Source organism: Fundulus heteroclitus, chromosome 9 (genome assembly GCF_011125445.2).
Source record: "Fundulus heteroclitus isolate FHET01 chromosome 9, MU-UCD_Fhet_4.1, whole genome shotgun sequence".
Classification (NCBI taxonomy): domain Eukaryota; kingdom Metazoa; phylum Chordata; class Actinopteri; order Cyprinodontiformes; family Fundulidae; genus Fundulus; species Fundulus heteroclitus.
The window spans coordinates 20,061,971-20,078,581 of NC_046369.1; the positions used below are offsets into that span (position 1 = coordinate 20,061,971).

At 41.5% G+C, this 16,611-nt stretch overlaps 1 long non-coding RNA gene across 1 annotated transcript; it reads right to left on the reverse strand.

Moving 5' to 3' along the window:
• Window positions 1–658: 658 nt before the first annotated feature.
• On the reverse strand, window positions 659–12,875 carry LOC118564155. Its single transcript, XR_004931680.1, has 2 exons — window positions 12,299–12,875; window positions 659–1,651 (listed from the first exon to the last, which is right to left on the reverse strand). It is a non-coding gene; the product is annotated as an uncharacterized LOC118564155 (long non-coding RNA).
• Window positions 12,876–16,611: the final 3,736 nt, after the last annotated feature.

The window sequence follows — 16,611 nt, forward strand, 5'->3', positions numbered from 1 at the left end:
ATTTCCTGTTTTAGGAAGATCAGCTCACATCTGCCCTACTTGAATGCCATGTTCTCTTGTCTTTCCCATTTTTAACTGGGGCTAAGGGAAATAGGCTTCCATGACAAATTAGATGTTCCAGGAACCCAGAAAGTCTTGGATTAATGTTTTAAAAAGTACAATGTACAAAAATGCTTCTCTTATCTTCATTTTAGATATCTAGGTCAAGAGAATTATTCCAAATTGTAATTTCTCCTCGGGATTAATAAAGTTTTATTAAACTGAATTGAACTGAATTGAGTTGAATGGAATTTTATCACATGAATTGTTAATAGTACCAAGATTATTTGTTAAGAAATATTTTTTTTAAATCATAATTTCACACCTTTGGTGAGTTTGATATTTATTTGACTTTTAACACATCTTCACCAGGGATGCCAATAAATGTTGAGGTTGCTGTATTTCAATGAAAGTACCTTTTGATTTGTTAATCTAAGCATGTCAGAATAAGGTTTTTTTAAACTTGAAACTGACCCTTTATTCACTTAGTTATGGTATATATTTGAGATTTTTGAATTTTTGGCAGAAGTTTAAAGGCTGTCAATGCAGGAATACAAATTAAAGGAGCAGTCCTGATCTTGCATTGATATGTTTTTAATTGCAAAAAGTCTTTTTCTTCTTTTATCATTATTATATATAAGTCAAACAGGTTAGGTAGATTTACGAGATTATGATTATCTAAATTACAAAAGTTGTCTTTCGTCCACAAGAAAAGCAGTACAAGTTCAAATACTACATTATAAGTCACTTCATCCCCTGCTATCCTCTTTTTCCTCCTTTCCTCCCTCGATCACGTCGTCTTTCAGCTGATCTGAGATCATCAAGCTCTGTCCATCCACCGGAACAAATCCTTGACGTTGAATCAACTATTTCACCTCGGGCACTGAACTTAGCCACTGTGAACAACACATTGCAGGGATCAATGCTCACCAATTAGCTAAGCTCTGTGCCTTTAGCAAGAGGGTGGCTGGCCGAGATTTATGCAGACCTTTAAGTGAGAAGTCGGCGGTGAAGTCAGTGATTTCAGAGCCTGCGGTTCACAAAGTGCATTTCAGGGGGTGCAGTGTCGTAGAGGAGCTCCACTTTTACCTCATGCATCCAAACAAATTCCTTGTTCAGAAATCTAAAATCCAAGATGTGAAATATAAACCTTGTCCTGTGTGGCTCTGGCTTGCATTTACATCCATTTCCTGGCACATTAGAGGGGAGACTGGTGAGGAAAGTATAAATTTCAAACAGCTGCAGCCTTAAACACACACACACACAAAAAAAAGGGCAATCAGCCCTTTTAGAGGTCTGCTGAGATGGTTGATACACTTTCTGTTTAAATCCTTCAAGAGCTCCAGAATCCCGGCTGAGAACCGACGCAGCCAGGAGTGGAAATGCGTGGCCGCGTCAGGGTTCCTGCTGAGCTGTGAAGGAGTGGAAATCCCTGGCAATGTGATTTTTGTTTCTCTTTGTTCATCAAATCACGGTGCCAGGAACCCTCCCCTAAACAGCTACACCAGAGGCCCGATCTCCACCTCTCTGCCCTTTACCGCCCTCCGCACTGTTACATCGCTTTTGGACTCCAGATGCTTCTCTTCTGCAGCAGATGTGGAGCACCTGTGACCTGGAGAGAGAAAAAAAAAAAAAAAAAAAAAGAAAGAAACGAGAGGAGATCTTAGGTCCATTATTTCTCTCTGTAAAACAAAACCTTCATATCAGACCTCGCACTGTCTTGATGATAATATATGATGCACTTAAGAGCACTCATCCGAGCCCCGCAATGGAAGACGACGCGACGTAATGCGCGTAACAGAAAAATTGCATTTGAGAGATAAGATAATAATAATAATAAAAAAATAAACTCCATGCGGGCTTTTTGTTGCAGGGATCAGCAGGAAGCAGCAGATGTGGAGTCTGGTGGAAACATGCAGAGCCAGCTACCTGCTCGGTTGTTTTAATGCAACCCAGGAAACATTGGCTGTTTCCTGTGCAGCCTCGGTTTCAGGTTAGAGAAAAACGTGTTTTTCTACGCTTTTAGCATTGGTTGATGAGATCAGAACGTGGTACTGCACTCCTGCTCTTTTTACAACGTCCTTTCTTGCAGAATTTTAACATCATTGTGCACGTCCATCCCGTCGCTTGTTGTTTTTCTTGCTGTTTTTGTTTGTGCTGTTTCGCAGGGAAAATTCCCGGCCCACCCGGGTGGGCAAGGAATAATAACAGGATTGTTGAACGCTGAGGAGGAGGAGGAGGAGGAGGAGGAGGAGGTTAGGGCCGATGCTCAGCGGTTTTTCCTGGATCACTTTTTTGTGCATCATCTCCTCTCTTTCATTTCAGGCTTTAAACCATCTGGGCGGGTGGAGTTTCCTAACAACAAGGTGCAGATGCAGTCTGGAAAGTTTTGAGTTTTAAGTATTTTCCATGTCTGAATAAGTCAGGAAACATTTTTTGTTTAGCAGTACTTGACTCTCTGTCCCATTTCATATCCATCTGTCCATCCATCCATGAAAAACAAGCGGAAAATCGGTAATAAATTCAATGCACATGTTAAAAATTTTTACAATGAAAATGAATCTGAAATAGTTACCTATATTTCCATTCATTCTGATTCTAACCTGTCTTAAAGTCTATCACTGCAGGAAGAATAATGCAAGTTTTCACCTAATGTAGGTTAAACAATCTGTTTAAAAAAGGTACGTTGGTGTAATTTCTTTTAATTAAAATCTTGATTTATGTACGTGAACGCATCTTTTGAAAACAGACAAGCATTTAAATTCACAGTCCTCAATGGTCAGAACCTAGACGTTCTCTACAAAGAACGGTTTATATTTCTTATTTTTCTGTACAAGGAGCCGGTGTTCATGCTCTGAGCCTCTGCACACGTTGTACAATCTCACAAAAGGCCCGCAGACGTCTCCCAGACAGAGAAATATGCCTGGCCTGTCAAGCAGTGTGTTAACAGTCAGCCGCTCCCTGCACAGGAATCATGAATAAAAATGTTTGTGTAGATCGTGAGATCTGGAACATAAAGCCGTGCATCAGTGAACAGCAAAGGCAGAGCGAAGGGATCGCCTGCGTGTGCACGCTTCATTTGCATGCACGGCCTGTGGAGCGTTCGTCTGGGAAGGGAACGGAGGGAAGACGCCGAGGGAGTGGCCCTCGCCCTCCAACGCCACGGTGAGTCAGAGTTTGTTTACTGGGTGTGAAAGTCGAAATTGGAAAATTGGTGAGGTCGGTGTCAAATCCAAGTGAATGATCGAACCAAGTGCGGCATGATGCATAATATGAAATTAAAGAGCAGCTTTAAGAGGTGAGGATTTAAGTAATTGAAAGAGAAAAAGTTCAAATGTACAAAAAAGAAAGGTACTATTTTGGTATTTATATATTTTCAGACAGATTTATTCCTAATTCAGATCACAGATGCGTCCAGCAGATAAAGCCATCTCTGCTGTGGGTCTGCAGCAGTGTTGTAGTCAAGTCACTATGCCTCGAGTCCGAGTCCAGGTTCGAGTCTCCAGTGTTCAAGTCCGAGTCAAGTCCAAGTCATAAAAAAAAAATCTGAGTCGAGTCCGAGTCGAGTCGAGTCCTATTGATCAAGTCGAGTCCAACTAAAAAAAATCCACACTCCACTACATTGCACTAATAATTTAGATATTAAAATCATACACCAAATAATATTCTAATGACATATTACAATTATAGCCTAATGATATAAAAAAAAGTCGAGTCTTTTTCTCAATTTCCGAGTCAGAATGATCTGAATGTAGGAGTCCGAGTCCAAGTCCGAGTCATCAGTGTTTAAGTCCAAGTCAAGTCACAAGTCTCTAAATTTAGCTAATGACTCGGACTCGAGTCCTACAACACTGGTCTGCAGAGTGTAATGTTTCATGTCTCGCACCCTGAAGGAACTTCTTTTTGCATAAAAAGGCGAGCAAGTCGCCACATTTAGAAAACGCAAGGCTCGCACTCTCGAGGCCGAACAAACTGGCCTCATTCACGCGGGCCGCTTGTTTGGGGAAATTAGAGTCAACGGGAAGGAGCCCAGGTGGCCTATAGCAACCTGAAAAAATGCACCAAACGCTCCATCCTCACGTGTTTCACTGTTTAATGCCGCTCAGCCTGCTTCTCATCGTGTTTTTCTCCCCCTCAGAGGCTGGCAGAGGCCGCCTGCTGAAAAGCACTTTCTCACGTATCTCCGCTCTGCAGTTGGCCTTGTTTACACAGGAGACGTAGGGATAAATGTGCCGGCGACCGCGGGTATAACATTCATATCTGAATCTGGCTGCGCCGTGCTGATGTCACCCTGCGTTTGTCACATTGGTGCAACCGTGATTTGTGACCCCCGCAAACACAAGGAAAGTGTTTGGATGGAGACGGTGAAGCAGGAGAGACTGAGGAGAAAGGCTTTAAAGAAGTCTCTGCCATCACTGCACAGCCATGAAACCTGGTAGATGCGTTTCTTTTTTTTAATCATGTTTTTTATGAGCATCTTGGTTTGCTGATTCCCATTAAATCCCCCTTTAAGTTAGTAGTCCTGTGTCATATTACAAGTCATATGAAAACAAAATTATTTTATCTATATATGACAGAAGCTTAGCAAATTTTCAAATGCCAAAAAAAACCCAAAACCTTTATGGCAGCTGGTTCTTTGTGCGTCATTTTCCAACCGAGTAGAAATTTTTGAAACTAAAACACAGATGTATTTAATTGTGGTGAATATAAGGTCTCATTTACTGGCTGCTCAGTTTTTAACGGTAGAGATGAGAAAAAAGGCCTAAAATAAACAACATTTTTTGCGATTTATTCAATTGAAGATTAAATTCCACGCTAAGAAATTAGTTTTTAAACAAAACACCTCAATTATTGCCACCTATTACTCCTTTTAAGTGGACATGAGTGAGGCATTTGCATTTCAGGCTTGTAAATATTTGCAAAATTACCGGAAAATTAAACACATGGTCTCTTGAATATGTTCAAAGGACTTCCTAATTGATCAGAGGCAGATACAACTGACTATAGATGCTTTCCTCAATAAAAAATGCCAAAAATACTGATAATGTATGTATAACTGAGTTTACATTTTCTGTATTCCTCTGTCTTAATGTGTACTGGTGTCTGTCTTACCCAGCACACTCTCAGTAGATACAATCATGTATTTATTTAGGTTAATCAGACTGTCTAAATGTTTTCAAATAAATAATCAGAAACCTATTTCTATTTCTCTTACTCTTCAAAATGGGTAAGACAAAAGAACTTTTGATGGAAGAAAGTTAGAAAGCAGCCAATAATCTGCACCTATCTACATCCACAATCAGGCCAATAATCTGTTTAAATAAACTGGAGCTGTGACAAACATCTTTCCGGCATGCATGGAGTAAAGGATTGTAAAGGAAGTACAAAAAATATATTAAAAAAATAAAATAAACCTCTAAATGTCACCGTTTAGAGTATTGTCGCAAAGAGTGGCATCATGATGTCACAACAGTGAAATATTTTATTCACCCTATATAAGTTTGATTGCAACACTAAGTTTAAAAGTAAAGTAAAATGATAAAAGAAAACTAAAAGTAGGTGGTGCAAAGTTAAAAGAAGTTTATTGATGGGGGAAAAAAAGGCAAACCTTCATCAATCAGCATTATATTTTAAGATATGAAAGCCCTAATACAGGCTTGGGTGTAAATCTAGCGCAAACTTTGATGCATTTTAAAATGAGAGCAACAATGAGAATATTTTGCAGGTGTGGAAAAATACCGCTTTTCCACCCCAGAGTTTAGTCGTGAGGAGATGCAGAGCTGATACTTTGCAAGATGAAGTGTATATTTTGCATATATATTGTCTTCAGTACCTAATGTGCTAAGACTCTTCAAATCCTGACAGCAGATGACTCACTGCAGAAGCTACTTTAATCATGATTGCTATAAATCATCAATATTAAACCGTTGTCCTCAGCAACATCAGTATTCACCATTGAACCTGAAATCACCAAGCGCAATAATTATCTGTAAATGTTTAAGGACACAGTGAAACATGTACAATTTAGCACGATTTTAAAACGACGGCTCCCGAGTTTCAGGGGATAATTTTCTAACTTCCTGCAGCACCGACTGAAATTTGCACATAAACAGAAACAATCGCCCCCCTTCTGCTTGATTATTTTCAGTCATTTCCTCCTTTGTAGCATGACCACAGCCAACAATACCTTTACTTTGAAAGAGACACAAACTTTATTTGCTGCTGCTTATGTAAAGTTACTATAGAGAGAGGTAGCTATAAAATATTCCCTCGCTAATGCTTTCAGGTCAGTTTTACAAATTGGCGCGAGACGTTTGAATTAGACGTGACACCCCTCTCTCCTGGGCTTGTTGGGGAGGGAGGAGGGTAATATCTTTGTTATTTTACTTATTTTATACTTGAATATAGGACTGATAGTTGAGCCAAGTTCGCCGTGTGACGGATCAGCTGTGAAGTTGTCTTTTTTTTCATTCTACTTTATATTAAACAAGCTAAAACACTAAGACAACAGTCAAACCTGTCATAAAAATAGCTTAATATGCATCCAGATCTTCAAAGGGTTTCTCCAGTAAGTAATTACTAAAAACATATTAAAAAACATATTTTTTTTTATTCTAAATAAAGCTTCGATCTACCTTTACAGAGGATCACATCAGAGTCAAGACCTTCAGGATGTACAGGAGTATTATGGAAAAGTTGGAACTACCATTTCAGGTTCAGATAGAGATTCAAGGAATTGTATGCAAGATATTTTTGGAGCTGTAATATTTTCAGTTTTTTTTTTTTTATCATTACAGCCAGAGCTATCTTTTTTCTTGCCTATAGCAACATGCTTTGTAATAACCTCTATACTATATAGTAAGTCATCTTAAATCTCTGCTTTATTTCTTTTTTTCCCCCGATCCACTGTATATATGTGGACGCACTGTATATACCTCATGCACCTTTTCCTCCTTTTGGCACCTTCTTTTGATTAGCCGATGTGACACGTGAATTTCTCCACTGTGTGATCAATAAAGTCTATTTTATCTTATCTCATCTTATATTACCGTACTCACTTTATTTTAAAAATCTTACATTTCTCTTTTAGTGCATTTGTCTGTTTCTGGCCTCATGATACTCATATTTCATACCCCATCGATACTTTAAGTCTCTAGATGAGCGAAGCTGACATAGACATACACCAAAACACTGGTATGTCTAATAACATTAATTTAGCCTTTTTTGAGGTGTGAATATGGAAACCCATCTAATACGTTTGTGTTTATAATGTGATGAAACATTCAAACATTCAAAGTTTCGAGAACTTCCATACATTTTGCACTCAGAATCATAGGGGTGTGCAAAATTACATTCTATGTCTACAAATAAGAAATAGAAATGTTTTGTTGTTTTTTAAATATATAAAAACATATGTAATGTTTTTATGATAGCGATGAGTTTGTGTGTGTGTGTGTAATTATGTGACTTTATTGTGTTGCTGTTGCCTTTCTTAGCCAGGAATCCCCTGAAAAAAGGGGTTTATAACCTCAGTGTGATTTTCCTGGTAAAATAAAGGTTTAACAAAATAATAATGATGAACAAAAACATACTGCCCTTTGTTTTTTTCGGTCCAATTTGTAACACATTTCAGGCCCCATCTAGTCCAAGACTCATAATGGATCAGGGGTCGTCCACTTTTACTATTCAAAGGCATTTTTGTGCTTGTTCTCATTCCTATAAAGCAAAATGACTTGACACCTACCATATAAACATGTTTTATTTCTATCTAAAAATGATTTCTTGTTTTTAGGTTTTAGAACAATCAAAAACATGATGCAGATAAAACAGTCTGTAGAAAATGATCAATTCAATCCTTTTCGATATTTAGGGAAAATGAAGAAAAGTACTATAAATGGACAAACGAATAAATAATCGTTGAGTCATTTATGTAATTTTCCAGAGGATATTTTGCGCCGATATTGCACAAAGACAGAAAGACCTGATAAAACGTCTTATTATCTCCCAACATATAACTATGTGGGTCATCATACATGATCTTGAACAGTCCGGGAGGCCCGAAGAGCCACAGGTTGCAGAACCCTGTGTCAGACAGAGACAGCCTTGTGTCCAAGCATTTCCTACACGCGGGTCAGAACTGACCAAGCACAAAGGCCTTATCGGAAGCGATCGCACCTCTGTAGGTAACTAAAGAACCCACGAGCATTAAAAAGTCATTACCCGTGTTGGCCGGGGCTCGGCTTCATTATTTAGCTCATTAGATCACTCAGTCTTGATAATCCAGCTCTCCCTGGTGACTGATGATGGGAGTGAGCATAATGCTGGCGCTTTTTCACATGTCCCATTAACAATAATCCACTTTACATAGTTAATGCAATTCAGCGGAGATGTAATTTGGCGGAAAAAAAAAATCAATCACTACCAACCTTTTCTTAGAAAAAGACGCAGAATAAGAAACATGAGAGCGAGAAAGGATTTGAGGACTTTGGGCCTAAAGGCTCGCAGCGTTAAATCACATGAATGTGATCTTAAAAGAGGCAACGAGGCACCAGTTAAAGGAGGAATCTCAACGAGAAAAAAAAAAAGGGCCAGCCCTTCTTGTTGACAGGAACATGATTGATCATAATGCATGTGTGGGGGGGGGGGGGGGGAAGGGCACAGCTGCATTACGGCCCGCCGTTGTCTATCTCTGAATCTGATAGCTTTAGCGTTTGCAGCTATTAGCTAATAGCTGCGGCCACACTGATAATGTTTGGACTCCACAGGGTGGGGGGGAGTGTTATCGAGAACCTGAGAGGAACCCAAGAAGAGAGAGGAGCGAGACGGAGAAAGTAACGCTCTAAGGAGGGCGACGCTCGGAGCGTGATGAGCGTGTGAAGATCAGGTGACGTAGCGGTGGAGAAAATAAACCCCAGACACAACAACACGGGAATGCCAGGGTACACTGTGTGTCCCACGCTGCCCCTGTGTTCAACACCGCTTTTAAAAACAAAAATCACGCTCTGCGGCGTCTGCAAAGGCAACAAAAAGCGACTTCAGATTAAGGAGCAGAGAGAGGGAGTGGAGGAGCCGTTGAAGATGCAGCCATCAGCATGGCGTGTGAGAAGGACCGAAGAGGAGTTGGCGTGTTCGGCTCGTGACCTCTGTAACCAGCAGGCTCCCTCCCACTTCAAGCATGCGATCCCTCCACAAACCCCGGGCCTGTTTTTCCACCACACATGGCTTCAATTGGAGTTTACCGCCACCGCTGCTGCCGCCGCCGCCGCTGCTGCTGTTGTTGTTGTTGCCGCTCACGCAGCAGCAAGGCACAGCACAACTAACCCGATTATGAAATCAGAGGCTGGCAAGCACGGTGGTGTCACTCGGTCATGGAAATTTCTCTCTCTCCCATATTCATCTATTTATTTATTTTTTAAGAATTGCTTTTTTTTTTTTTTGGTACACTTACTTTTATTCACATGCCGTGCATGTGTAAATAAACGACCCTCCTTTTGGAATCCCGGAGCCGAGCCAACAAGGCAAGCTGTTTACTACTTGGTTGCTCGTAAAGAGAAAATATGCATCTGTCGGGGCCTGTATCAAAGGCTCCTTCATTTGGTTGCTGGCTAAGACGGTTTCGAATGTGTGCTGCCTGTGATTGCCTCGGTTCAGACGGAAATTCTCTGCGGTGGACGCAAGGCCCGGGCTTAAAAGGGCCGAGGGAAACCATGCTGTCCCAGACACTTTAACGCCGCATTTGATCTAAGAGAAACCCACCTACCGACTGAACGGAAAATTATACACGGCTTTCCCAAATTTCTCACAAAATTAAAACGTATCTCTATAAGCTGACCTTACTCCGATAAAGAAATATGGCCTTCGTGGAAGACGCAGCAAGAAGAAAGACCAGTTTGCTGTTTCCCCCACGCCTAATTGGAGACACAGCGATACATGAGGAAAATGGTGAAATGTGTCCAAAATTGAATATTTTGGCCTTCATCAAAAATGTTACGTGTGTAAAATAAAACCAACACATCCTTCCATCCTTGAAACAACAAATCATGCTCCAAAACCCTGTAGGCTGGGGCGGAGGCTCACCTTCGAGGAGGAAAAAGGGCCAGAGCAATTAAGCACAGCCAGCCGGTCACCCGCTAATCACAGCTGAACTCACAGTGGATGCTACGTGTGGCACTGAAGTGGTTGAATATCCAAAAATACTCTTTCCAGGTTGCAGAAGCATCCAGTTCAATAGAGGAAGTACATCCCAGTGCGTGTAATGCTTCACCTTTTGCTCGCTCGGTGCCATTTGTCCGTCAATGACGTCACTCCTCAAAACCCAACCTCTTGCCTCCCGCCCAGCAGGAACGTTGCATTAAGACACGGTGACCCGGGCCCAGAGGATTACCGTGGGTCCGACCCGCCCTCACCATGGGACCGGCAGACGGTACGGTGTCTGCTGGCCTGTGGCAGGAGGTTTCCACAACAGAGTCCGGTGCTGAACCGCCAGGCTGTTTGACTGCTGAGCTGTCATTAGCAGCCCTCCCTGGACAGCCTCTGTTCCACTGGGCCTAACGCAGCCACCCCCCCCCCCCCCCCCTTCCCTCCCTCACACACACACACATACATAAACCCAATTCTCTCAACTGGGTTTTCTTTTTTTCTCTCCACCACACAAAAGAGTGTAAATATACTGTGAGGTGTTTTTTTGTTACTTTCGTTACTTTCTCCGTCTCACTCCTCTCCCATAGAGGTTTTTATTTTTTTATATTGTGCTTTGGTTTGTTAGTTTATTTAGTGGAATTGGAGTTACTCCTGGCTGTAGTCTATACACCGACTGAAATGGTCAATGGACTGACTTCATTTAGCATTTTTTCAGTCATATTGACCACTCAAAGTGCTGCACACTAGAGCCACATCCACCCAATCGCACACAGTCATTGTACAGTTCACAGCTTGGGGTTGACTTAACCTTGCCCAGGGGCACATCGACATGTGACAGAAGGAAGCTGGAATAGAACCAACGATCTTCCGTATGCAAGACGACCACTATCTATCTATCTATCTATCTATCTATCTATCTATCTATCTATCTATCTATCTATCTATCTATCTATCTATCTATCTATCTATCTATCTATCTATCTATCTATCTATCTATCTATCTATCTATCTATCTATCTATCTATCTATCTATCTATCTATCTATCTATCTATCTATCTATCTATCTCTAATAGAGAACATCTGTTCGTTGTTGTTGAGACAACGCCCATATCAGCATCTGTTACAGTGTAAACAGACCCCCTTTTTTCCTGAATAAGTGTCAAGTTGAACCTGAATTCATGTTATTTTGTGTTAAACTGCATCATAAATTAAAACATCTCAGACTTTATTCACACAAGAGTCTGCTCAGTTTGCAAACCAAAATCTGACATTTCTTACAAACCCAGTGGTTGTTGCTCACCTGGCTCTCCTAAATTCCTCCTCATTCCGTTGTGTTTCAGTGCATTTTGCTGAGCATGTCAGGCGCATTGCCCTGGATCCATGCTCCTTGCTTCTTATCCTGCTAATATAAATCTGTCCATGCTGTCTGTGCGACTTACTTTCGGTGTGCTGGCTTCGTTCTGGTGGAACGAGTTCCCCCTCACACATGGGAACAGCTCGCTGATCAAGCAGACACAGATAAAGCCCTGGAACATGCTCAAGTATTTGAACTATTTGTCCAGAAATGTTCTGAGCTTTTGACTTTAGGGTGAGTTTATCAACCTCCTTTCCCAAACAGCGGAGAGAGATTATGGCGCTGCACCACCCCCCCCCCCCCCCACCCCCCCCCTAAAGTCATGAGACCGGTGCGAGAAAGTGCTAGTACAGCAGCTTGAAGTCAGGCAGGTGTGTGAAATATCTTCTTTTTTTTTTGTTCTTTTCAGAGATGTTAATCTAATAAGGGCTCTTTTAACTACGAGTTGGTCTAGAAGTCTAGAAACAAACAAAGGCAACGCGATTAGGTGAGAAACCAACCACTTGTCGAACAAGCAGATGCAGTGCCTTTCTGTTTCTCGTCACTGGAAGATCAAAGCTGGGTCTAGACAACCGCACAGCACGTCTGGGGCTGAAAGCTTTGATCAGCTCTGTTGTCATGTGTTTGTGACAAGAGAAAAAAACAAGATGCGGCACAACAGAAGTCGGCTAATAAAATTTGAGAAAGGAATGCTGCACCCAGACTCAGAGGAAAGTGTGTATGTGTGTGCGTGTGAAAGACAGAGAGGAGCGTTTGCCACTCACCGTCCCCTCTGGTGGTCTCCTGGTGGTCCATGACGGAGCCTGAGTCACATCAGAGTTCGGGTGAGGATATTCAGAGAGCGGAAGACCCCCAGAGACCGATTTATACTGGCCGACCGACTAAAAAAATCTGGCTAATAACAGACAAGAAAGCCGCCTGGCTGTCTGAGTGACGGAGGCGGCTCCAAAACTCCTTCTGCAGTGGAAATCCTCAGAGGTCTTGGCTGCCAGAGCTGTCTTGTCCTGTCATGTCCCGGTCTGTCCAGCGCCAGTTCTCTGAGCGAGACGGCCCTGCAAGAAGCAGAGGTGGTGGTGGTGGTGGTGGGGAGGGAGGGTAAAAACTCTGTCCCCCTGGTTCCCACAGTCTGCTTGGAGAGGAGAGGAGGCAGCTCTGTTCCCATAGAGGTCAGATGTGGAGTTAACACACCCAGCCAGCTGCCTGCCTCCCTGCCTGCCTGCTACCGGAGTCGTCTCCCCCTCCTCTCCGTCTCTCCTCCCTTTTGCAAGCCTGATCAATCAGTCTGAGGACACAGCAAGTAGTGAGCCACTCAGCCCAGAGTTACAGTACGGACACAGAGAGACTTTCACCCATTGTCCCAGGAGATTCATGTGAGAGTCTGAAGGCAGGGCTGCAGGTCCTCCCTCACCCTCCTCCCTAACCCAACCCTCCCTCCTCCCTCCTTCCCTGCCTCTCCTCTTACATTCCCCTCACTAGTTCTTTTTACAGCCTCCGCTGAGACGCTCTTATTGTGTGGCAATTGCATTAGCCTTTAGCGAGCAAGGAATGGCTCTTAGTGTCTAATGCAATGTAGTGTCTCTTTGTCTTATCTTTCTCCATATCTTTCTGTCTCCTCCTTTTTCTCTCTCTCAGTTGTACTTGCAGACGTCCACATGGACGCTGCTCCTTCTTCCTTCCCTACGGTTTTTCCCCATCTTCCTCTATGAATTACTCCCTAAAGTGATGCTTTGTCTCTCTGTTGCTTTTTTTTTTTTTTGTGCAGGTGCCTTGGTACTTTTAGAGCATCAAAGGGGGCAGGATTGAATTTCTGCAGGCTCATAGGCATTGATTCTCTGTTTGCCTTATGATTATTTCAAATGTTTGCCTGCTGCTACAGAGCTATGGTGCAATTCATCACTGCAGAAGACGCAGAAACTATGCAGAAAAGCAAACTTCAGCTTAAGTTGCCACCATAGGGCCCTGCAACACTAGTCAGCCTGAACTTTCTCCCATTTTGTCAAAGAAAAACCCACAAACTCTGATGTACTTTATTGGGCTTTAAGAGATAAACCAAAATAAAGTCGGATATAATCGTTAATTGAAAAGAAAATTATACATAGTTCTAGAGCTGTCTACAAAAGTGTGATAAGCATTTATATTCTGCCCCCTTGAGTCCATATTTTTGGAAACCACCTGGATCAAGATCGCAGCTGCAAGTTTTTTGAGGAGGACGTCTCCACCAGCTTTGCCCATCGGGGGACTGAGGTCTTTCCCTGTTCTTCTTTGCCAAACAGCTCAAGCTCAGTCTCCGATTGTCTGTCAATTTCAATTTAGAAGTGTTGCCACTGATTCCCAATTGGGTGTAGGTCTTGGTTTTGACTAGGCATTCTTGCACCTATGTTTTGATATAAACCATTCCATTGCAGCTTTCGGTGTATGTTTAGGGCCCTTGTCCTCCACCCCTTGTCTCAGGTCCTTTTTTTAGCCTCTTACGGTTTCTCCTTTAGGAATGCTGTGTGCTTAACCCCACCCATCGTCCTATCTGTTCTGACTAGTTTTCTCATTCTTGCTGAATAAATACATCTCCACATCATGATGTAAATGTTGTCCCTGTGGCTAAAGCTGTTCGAAAGGAGCTCAATGACCCAAGGTCTGTGGCTCTGCCCTCACTAGTTATGAAGGTTTTTGAGTGCCTGGTCAAACAAACCCTAACACAGAAGGTTGAGGTCCAGCTTGATCCAATGCAATTTGCACATAGGGCCAGAAAAGAGGTAGATGCACTCACATCACTCCTCTTAATAGTCTGTACAAGCACCTTCTCGGTGTAAACACAAGTGCAAGGCTTTCATTTGTAGACTGCGCATCAGCTTTTACAATACAACCACATTTTCTAGTTGAAATTTTGTTATACTTTAACCTTGATGTTGAAATTATGAAACAGGTGCTGTACTTGCCGTCTTCCTCTATGAATTACTTCCTAATTCATAGAGGAAGAGTTAGGGGGCTTTGGATGTTGTTGTTGTTGTTGTTGCTGCTGTTTTGATCAATTTCTGGTCCTATACTGGACTAATTATAGTTAAAATGTGTTTTATTTGCTTGTCAAGAAATCTGACCCAAACCTGTACAGATACCAGTGTTGGGTCTACACAAACCACAGGACAACGTAACCAGATTCTTATGCTTTGTGAAATTAGCAGCATCTAACAGAATTTGTTCTTGTTTCATTAGTTGAATGATAAGAGTTTGGTACATGGTGAGGATCATTTCACCTCTTCATTTTATGTCATCATTTTTTTCTTTGTTCATCATGTACACTTTTTTGTTTGCATGAAAAAATGTGACGCATCAGTTTGTTCCCTTTTCAACAGCTGATGATTTAAAGGTGCATAGCCACATTATTTGACTTTTTTAATGTATACCTCAGTAGCTCGCTTTTTGCACATATAATGTTTTGATGAAAGATTATCACGTCCTGCTGGCGTATTAGTTGTTATGTTGGTGTTTTATGCTTTTTTTTTGCTCAATCTGTTAGTAAATAAAGCCTTTCGTGGTTTTTTTTTATAATAACAACAGAAGTACAGTACGTACTGCACGTACAGCAGGAGATAAAACAGGGAAGCGGCTAACGGCTATTAGCATCTCCCAGCGAAAACAATTAAGAATGGTCCAATATCCAGTGAAAAATAACGCGAGAAAAGACTGTAATGTCACTGGGAATACAGAATGACCATTGGTGTTCCCTGAAGCGGACGCTAAACCTGCGGAGGCTCAGACGTGACTGCAGAGTTGATTGACGTGAGTAAGTGTTCTGATATGAGGCTCTTAAAGTTGCTGTAGATCGTTTTATTTAGTTAATAACGATTGGTCTTCAATCACGGCGAGCTGCAGCCTTACTGCGAGGCATTGCAGAAATACTATCAGGATGGACGCTTGGTGTATATAACCATATTTTATCATGATCAAATGGTTTTTGGTGTTTTTTTAAGCATCTAACATGGCTATATACCTTAAAGTGCTTTTCCATAAACTACTTACTGTAGGAAAATGTGGGTATGTGACTCAGATAATTAAGGTCCTGTTTACATGACAACGATCCACTGAAAAGGAAACTATAGTTCTGTTTCTGCTAACATGTTTATATGGCAGCTGTTCTAATTGCGATCTCAATTTACACGGCTACAGTAGAAACTTGGAAAAGGTTAAAGTCCCACAAAGCTCCACTAGTGGTGCTATGTTCCTTAAAAATCAATATGAGGCTGAATAACAGCCGCTGCAACTAAAAAAGCTTTGAGGTTTTTTAGTTGCAGGTTTTTATTTATTTACAGGTTTGTTGTCCAAGCGTTTTACAACTTTGCTTTTGCGCATGAGCTGTATGTTGCTCTCAAACATTTGTGTCATACAGTTAGCTTAGCATGTAGCACTGCTACGCTCATGGTCCATTTTCAGCGCAGTTTTGACAACTCTTCAGCGTACCGGACCGTTACACTGAAATGCGCTGACGAGAACCTTCCCAGTTGAAGTTGCTGGCTTGTTATGCTAATTTACCCCATTCAACCTCTCAGGTATGTGTCATATTATTCAGCCGATTGTGGAGGCAGCTGTGTTATTGAATAAATTGCCTTACCAGATTAAATGTCAGTTTTTAGTTTTGGATCGTGTGAAATATATTTATAAATAAATGCAATTTATAGTCTGGTGTGACGTATATAAATATTTTTTTCACTTTATAACTTTTTTTTTTGACTGATGCAAATTATACTCCGAAAAATACGGTATATCCATGCTCAGAAGAGTTAGCATCCGAAACACTAATCTCGCTAATTTCGTTAATCTTTTTTTCTTATTATTTTATGTGTTGTTTTTTTTTGTAGGCAGCCTTAATGTTGTGCCTATTATTTAATTTCTGCTGATCTCTGTCATATTGCACATGAGCCAGGTTTTCCCTGCAAGAAAAGTTCCATCTTGTCATGTTTACACAACGCCGTTTTTAAACTCTTGAACCAGTTTTTAAACTGTGCCGTTATAAAAAAAAAAACATTCACCGTGGTCGTGTCAAGGAAGAGTACAAACGCAACCAAACTTTTCAATTTTCACCAGA